The sequence below is a fragment of the Nicotiana attenuata genome, chromosome 3 (genome assembly GCF_001879085.1).
Source record: "Nicotiana attenuata strain UT chromosome 3, NIATTr2, whole genome shotgun sequence".
Taxonomy (NCBI): Eukaryota; Viridiplantae; Streptophyta; class Magnoliopsida; order Solanales; family Solanaceae; genus Nicotiana; species Nicotiana attenuata.
Window position 1 is genome coordinate 17,410,874 of NC_031991.1, and position 7,998 is coordinate 17,418,871.

Below are 7,998 nucleotides of genomic sequence, written 5' to 3' on the forward strand. Positions count from 1 at the left end.
TGAGCAGCGAGTGCAGGTTGAGCAGGTTCCCGAGATTATTCCGGCACCACCTGCAGCACCAGTTCAGCCCGAGGATGGGTCAGCTGCTTCAGAGGACGAGCAGCGCAGGCTTGAGAGGTTCAAGAAGTATGATCCCCCAGTGTTCAGTGGATTAGCATCAGACGATGCCTTGGGATTTCTATAGGAGTGTCATCGTATTCTTTGTACTATGGGCATAGTGGAGTCCAGTGGGGTTTCTTTCACTGCTTTTCAGCTTCGGGGAGCTGCCTATGATTGGTGGCGCACTTATGAGATAGACAGTCCAGTCGAGGTTGCTTCACTGACTTGGACCCAGTTCTCGGACATGTTTATGAGAGAGTTTGTTCCCCAGAGCCTTAGAGATTCATGGCGCGCAGAGTTTGAGCACTTGCGCCAGTTTGCTATGACAGTTTCAGAATATGCCATCCGTTATACCAGGTTGGCCAGGCACGCACTGGCTTTGGTTGCTACAGTTCGAGAAAGAGTTCGCAGGTTCATTGAGGGCCTTATTCCGCCCATCAGGTCTAGCATGGTTCGAGAGTTGGAGATGGACATTCCTTATCAGCAGGTAGTGAGCATTGCGCAGAGGATTGAGGGTATGCTCGCCAGGGAGCGAGGAGAGAGGGAGGCCAAGAGGTCTCGAGAATCGGGTCACTACTCTAGTGCTCGTACCCCATCAGCAGGTCGTTATGGCAGAGGTTATTCGGGTCGCCCTGTACATTCAGCTCTTCCAGCAGCCGGCAGTACTCCAGCTCCACCTCCACCTCTGGAGCCTTACTATGCACCTCCAGTTTCTAGCACGCCTCCTGCGCGGGGTGTTTCCAGAGGTTAGTCCAGCAGGCCTTGTCCCAGCCAGTCACAGCCACCGCATCCTCGCAGAGCTTGTTACGAGTGTGGTGATACACGTCACTTGGTGAGGGATTGCCCCAGACTTGGGAGGAGCGTGCCCCCACACACTTCTCAGCCACAGCGTGCTCCTCAGGGTTCTCAGGCCATGGTCACAGCTCCAGCTGCTACCCCACCTGCCCAGCCAGCTAGGGGCGGAGGTCGGGGAGATAGAGGTCGCCCTCGTGAGAGGGGTCGGGCCAGATATTATTGTATTCCTGCTCGCACTGAGGCTGTTGCCTCCGACTCCGTCATCACAGGTATTATACTGGTTTGTCACAGAGAGGCATCGGTTCTATTCGATCCAGGCTCTACTTACTCTTATGTGTCTACTTACTTTGCTCCGTATTTGGGTATGCCTCGGGATTCTTTGAGTGCCCCCGTTTATGTTTCTACTCCTATGGGAGATTCTCTTGTTGTGGACCGCATTTATCGGTCATGTTTGGTTACTATTCGTGGTTTTGAGACCAGAGCAGATTTATTGTTACTCGGTATGGTGGATTTTTACATTATTCTGGGCATGGACTGGTTGTCGCCCCACTTTGCTATTCTTGATTGTCACGCCAANATTGGGTACAGAGATGGTTCAGGATGCATTGGAGAAGGTCAAGATGATTCAGGACAGACTCCGTACAGCCCAGTCTAGACAGAAGAGTTACGCGGACAAGAAGGTCCGTGATGTTTCATATATGGTTGGTGAGCGGGTTCTGCTTCGGGTCTCGCCTATGAAGGGCGTCATGCGGTTTGGGAAGAAAGGAAAGTTGAGTCCGAGGTTTATTGGCCCTTTTGAGATCTTGAGGCGAGTTGGGGAGGTTGCCTATGAGCTTGCCTTACCTCCCAGTTTGGCCGGAGTTCATCCGGTATTTCATGTTTCGATGCTCCGGAGATATCACGGGGATCCGTCGCATGTGTTGGATTTCAGTTCAGTCCAGCTGGACAAGGATCTATCCTATGTTGAGTAGCCAATGGCTATTTTGGACAGTCAGGTCAGGAAGTTGAGGTCAAAGAACATCGCTTCAGTGAAGGTTCAGTTGCGGGGTCAGCCGGCCGAGGAGGCGACTTGGGAGACCGAGCAGGATATGCGCAGCCAGTACCCTCATCTTTTCACTACTTCAGGTATGTTCTCTATGCTCGTTCGAGGACGAACGAATGTTTAAGTGTAGGAGGATGTAACGACCCGGCCGGTCGTTTTTGGAATTTACGCCCCGATCCCCCATTAACTGCTTCCCCTAAGTTCATTTCTGCTATTTTGGTTTGCCGGGACGTTCGGTGTTGGGATTCGGAGAGTTTTGGGACACTTAGTCCCTAAATGAGAGCTTAAGAGTTGAAAAATGGTCCGTAATCAGAACAGTGTGAAGACGACCTCGGAATGGAAATCTGATGGTTCCGTTAGCTCCGTTAGGTGATTTCGGGGTTGGGAGCGTGTTCGGAATGTATTTTGGAGGCTCGTAGCTCATTTAGGCTTGAAATGCCAAAGTTTGGATTTTTGAAGTTACCGGTCCGATAGTGAGTTTTTGATCCGAGGGTCGAATTGGAATTCCGGAAGTTGCAGTAGTTTCGTCATGTCATTTGGGAAGTGTGTGCAAAATTTCAGGTCATTTGGGCGAGGTTCGGGTAGGTTTTTGATCGAAAGCGTGTTTGGTTGGAATTTGAAGTTCTTAGGCTTGAATCCTTGATTAATTCGTGTTTCCGGCGTTGTTTTAGGTGGTTTAAGGATTGGTACAAGTTTGAATGATGTTATGGGATATGTCCGTAGGTTTGGTTGAGGTCCCGGGGGCCTCGGGTGTGTTCCGGGTGCTCAACGGAGCACTTTGGAGTTGGAAAATATTGCAGAAAACTGAACTCAGCTGTTGCAGACTTTTCCTCTTCGCGATCGCGGCCTCCCTCTCGCGTTCGCATAGTGTAATCTTGGAGGGAGGCCAATTTCTTCATCGCGTTCGCATAAACTTCACCGCATTCGCGTACCTATGCCAGTCAGTTCTTCGCGTTCGCGAACCCTTGCACGCGTTCGCGTAGAACAACTTCTGGACCTCAGCATTTTTCCTTAATCGCGATCGCGTTTCAGGCCACGCGTTCGCGTAGCTTTAAAAATCCTAGGCCATCGCATTCGCATCCTACTCCTAGCTATCGCGAAGAGCATATTTGACATCTTCCATCCTTCTTCTCCGCGAACGCGATCTAATCTCCGCGTTCGCGATGCATTGAGTGTCTGGACAGTCTTTTTGACATTTCAAAAACGAGGGTTAGCCATTTTTAACAAAACTCAAGCTAGAGAGCTCGGATTTGGGAGAAATTTCGAGGGGTTTTGAGGGGGCATTTGACCTCCGATTTGGGAGATTTTTATATGCTTAGACTCGTGAGAGTACGAGGGTTCTGAAAATGTGAAAATTATTCGATTCCGGGGCGTTGGCCTGGAGGGCATTTTGGTCATTTCACCTAATTTTACGCCGTAGCTTTGAATTTATTAGCAAAACCAGGTGTTTGCGATGTTATTTACAATATGTAATTGAATTAAATAGATTTGAGCCATTTGGAGTCGGATACTCGTGGCAAGAGCGTGATTTCTAGTTGATATTGAGCCGGTTCGAGGTAAGTGGCTTGTCTAACCTTGTGTGGGGGACCTTTTCCCTTAGGATATGATCTTGAATATTTGAATGCCCCGTACGTGAGGTGACGAGCGTGTACTTGAGCTAATTGTTGTAATTCTGTTTCTACTTGAAGTATTTAAATTGAGCTTTCTTGTTTACTTGTCCATTTTAACTGTAAGTTTGTACCTGTGCTAGCTTAGAGACTCATGTTTAGCTGTCTAACCTGCTTATTTGCTTTAACTGTGCTATTTGTACTCTGTGAAGCATGTTAGGCTATAATTTACTACTTCGTGTCCTGATTTTTAGCATTGTTCCGAGATTTAGGAATCGTTGTTGTTGTGTGTTTAATTTGGGACTACGGGACGGCTTCCTGGGAGATACCCTGTACTTGAGATATTCTGGACTGAGGGTGCGGGATACCAAGAGATCCCTGGCACATGTGTTTCTATATATATATTGGGATACCAAGAGATCCCCAACTTACTTATTGAGGATACTAAGAGATCCTCGGGATACCGAGAGATCCCTAGTGTTGATGATGAGGATACCAAGAGATCCTCGGGATACCAAGAGATCCCCCAGCTACTATTCCTTGTGAGGGCAGTTTTCCGTGTATTGTTACCTATGCTTTCTATTACTGTTCTTCCTTATTTACCTGGTTTAGATTCTCGCTGTAGACTTTATTTAAACTATTTCTGTTATCTCATTATTTATTATGTTATCTTAGTAGGGCCCTGACCTTCCTCGTCACTACCCAACCGAGGTTAGGCTTGGCACTTACTGAGTAACGCTGTGGTGTACTCATCCCCTTCCTGCGCATGTTTTTCATGTGCAGATCCAGGTACTTCCTCCCAGACGTATCATCCTCGTGGTGGAGAGTCCTAGCTGAGACTTGAGGTATATCTGCTACGTTCGTAGACCAGGAGTCTCTACTCTATTCCGGCTTTAGCAGATGTTCCTTTTCTTTCCTTTCATGTTGTTTAGACATTCTGGTGTAGAGCAGNTACTTACCAGCTTCAGAGAGGCCTATGGCGATGGATGTTCAGGCCTTAGCCAGCCAGTTCGTGAGATTGGATCTTTCGGAGCCCAGTCGGTTCTAGCCTGTGTGGTTTCCCGGTCTTCCCTATTTGATCATATCAGGGAGCGGCAGTATGATGACCCTAATTTGCTTGTCCTTCAGGACAAGGTTCAGCGTGGAGATGCTAGGGATGTGACCATTGGAGATGATGGAGTATTAAGGATGAAGGGCCGGATTTGTGTGCCCAATGTTGATGGTCTTCGAGAGATGATTCTAGCAGAGGCCCATAGTTCGCGGTATTCTATCCATCCGGGTGCCGCGAAGATGTATCAGGACCTGAGGCAGCACTACTGGTGGAGGCGGATGAAGAAGGATATAGTTGGTTATGTGTCTAGATGCCTCAACTGCCAGCAGGTGAAGTATGAGCACCAGCGCCCGGGTGGGTTGCTCCAGCAGATAGAGATTCCGGAGTGGAAATGGGAGCGCATCACCATGGATTTTGTATCTGGACTTCCACGGACCCTGAAGAAGTTTGATTCCATTTGGGTTATTGTGGACCGGTTGACCAAGTCCGCTCATTTCATTCCTGTGTGTACCACTTATTCATCGAAGCGGTTGGCGGAGATTTATATCAGGGAGATCGTCCGTTTGCATGGTATTCCAGTTTCTATCATTTTGGACAGAGGTACTCAGTTTACATCGCGGTTCTGGAGAGCCGTGCAGCAGGAGTTAGGCACTCGGGTGGAGTTGAGCACAGCATTTCACCCCCAGACGGACGGACAGTCCGAGCGCACTATCCAGATTCTTGAGGATATGCTCCGTGCGTGTGTGATTGAGTTCGGAGGATCTTGGGATCATTTCTTGCCACTGGCGGAGTTTGCTTACAATAACAGCTATCAGTCCAGCATTCAGATGGCGCAGTATGAGGCTTTATATGGTAGGAGGTGCAGATCTATGGTGGGTTGGTTTGAGCCAGGCGAGGCCAGGCTATTGGGCACAGAGATGGTTCAGGATGCATTGGAGAAGGTTAAGGTGATTCAGGATAGACTCCGTACAGCCCAGTCCAGGCAGAAGAGTTACGCGGACAGGAAGGTCCGTGATGTTTCATATATGGTTGGTGAGCGGGTTCTGCTTCGGGTCTCGCCTATGAAGGGCGTCATGCGGTTTGGGAAGAAAGGAAAGTTGAGTCCGAGGTTTATTGGCCCTTTTGAGATCTTGAGGCGAGTTGGGGAGGTTGCCTATGAGCTTGCCTTACCTCCCAGTTTGGCCGGAGTTCATCCGGTATTTCATGTTTCGATGCTCCGGAGATATCACGGGGATCCATCGCATGTGTTGGATTTCAGTTCAGTCCAGCTGGACAAGGATCTATCCTATGTTAAGGAGCCAGTGGCTATTTTGGACAGTCAAGTCAGGAAGTTGAGGTCAAAGAACATCGCTTCAGTGAAGGTTCAGTGGCGTGGTCAGCCGGCCGAGGAGGCGACTTGGGAGACCTAGCAGGATATGCGCAGCCAGTACCCTCATCTTTTCACTACTTCAGGTATGTTCTCTATGCTCATTCGAGGACGAACGAATGTTTAAGTGTAGGAGGATGTAACGACCCGGCCGGTCATTTTTGGAAATTTTGCCCCGATCCCCCATTAACTGTTTCCCCTAAGTTCATTTCTGCTATTTTGGTTTGCCGGGACGTTCGGTGTTGAGTTTTAGAGAGTTTTGGGATACTTAGTCCCTAAATGAGAGCCTAAGAGTTGAAAAATGATCCGTAATCAGAACAGTGTGAAGACGACCTCGGAATGAAAATTCGATGGTTCCGTTAGCTCCGTTAGGTGATTTCGGGGTTGGGAGCGTGTTCGGAATGTATTTTGGAGGCTCGTAGCTCATTTAGGCTTGAAATGCCGAAGTTTAAATTTTTAAAGTTTCCGGTCCGATAGTGAGTTTTTGATCCGAGGGTCGGATTGGAATTCCGGAAGTTGCAGTAGTTCCGTCATGTCATTTGGGATGTGTGTGCAAAATTTCAGGTCATTCGGACGAGGTTCGGGTAGGTTTTTGATCGAAAGCGTGTTTGGTTGGAATTTGAAGTTCTTAGGCTTGAATCTTTGATTAATTCGGGTTTCCGGCGTTGTTTAGGTGTTTTTCAGGATTGGTACAAGTTTGAATAAGGTATTAGGTGGTATTGGTACTTTTGGTTGAGGTCCCGGGGGCCTCGGGATGATTTCGGGTGGTTAACGGAAGAGTTTTGGAAGTTGAGAAATAGCAGCACTGCTGCTTCTGGTATCTTTCCGCTTCTGCGGTTTGGGAACCGCAGAAGCGGCCTTGGTCGTCGCAGAAGCGAGATTAGCCCTCCCTCTCAGGAACCGCAGAAGCGGTCGCCATTCTGCTGAAGCAGAACCGCAGGAGCATTATGTGTCCGCAGAAGAGGACTCTGGTCCATTAAGTGAAAACCGCAGAAGCGGTTGTGTTTCCGCATATGCGGGACCGCAGAAGCGGTCCCTTGTCCGCAGAAGGAAATCCCTGGGCAGAAATAGAAATTTCGAGGGTTTGAGTTCATAAGTTACAAAAATCAATTGAGAGCTCGGTTTAAGGCGATTTTGAGTGGGATTTGAAGTGAAGATCACTGGGTAACGTTTCTTTGGTCCTTTCTTGTTATATTTCATCATTATATAGTTAAATACACCATTGAAATTCGAATTTAGGATCAATAATTGGATAATTTGAGTAAAACTTCATTGCCTAAACTATTGAGTTTTGAGTGGGCATTTGACCTCCGATTTGGGAGATTTTTATATGGTTAGACTCGTGAGAGTACGGGGGCATTGGCCTGGAGGGCATTTTGGTCATTTCCCCTAATTTTACGCCGTAGCTTTGAATTTATTAGCAAAACCAGGTGTTTGCGATGTTATTTACAATGTGTAATATAATTGAATAGATTTGAGCCATTTGGAGTCGGATACTCGTGGCAAGAACGTGATTTCTAGTTGATATTGAGCCGGTTCGAGGTAAGTGGCTTGTCTAACTTTGTGTGGGGGACCTTTTTCCCTTAGGATATGATCTTGAATATTTGAATGCCCCGTACGTGAGGTGACAAGCGCGTACTTGAGCTAATTGTTGTAAATCCGTTTCTACTTGAAGTATTTAAATTGAGCTTTCTTGTTTACTTGTTCATTTAACTGCAAGTTTGTACCTGTGCTAGCTTAGAGACTCATGTTTAGCTGGCTTACCTGCTTATTTGCTTTAACTGTGCTATTTGTACTCTGTGAAGCATGTTAGGCTATAATTTACTACTTCGTGTCCTGATTTTTAGCATTGTTCCGAGATTTAGGAATCGTTGTTGTTGTGTGTTTAATTTGGGACTACGGGACGGCTTCCCGGGAGATCCCCTGTACTTGAGATATTCTGGACTGAGGGTGCGGGATACCAAGAGATCCCTGGCACATGTGTTTCTATATATATATTGGGATACCAAGAGATCCCCGACTTACTTATTGAGGATAC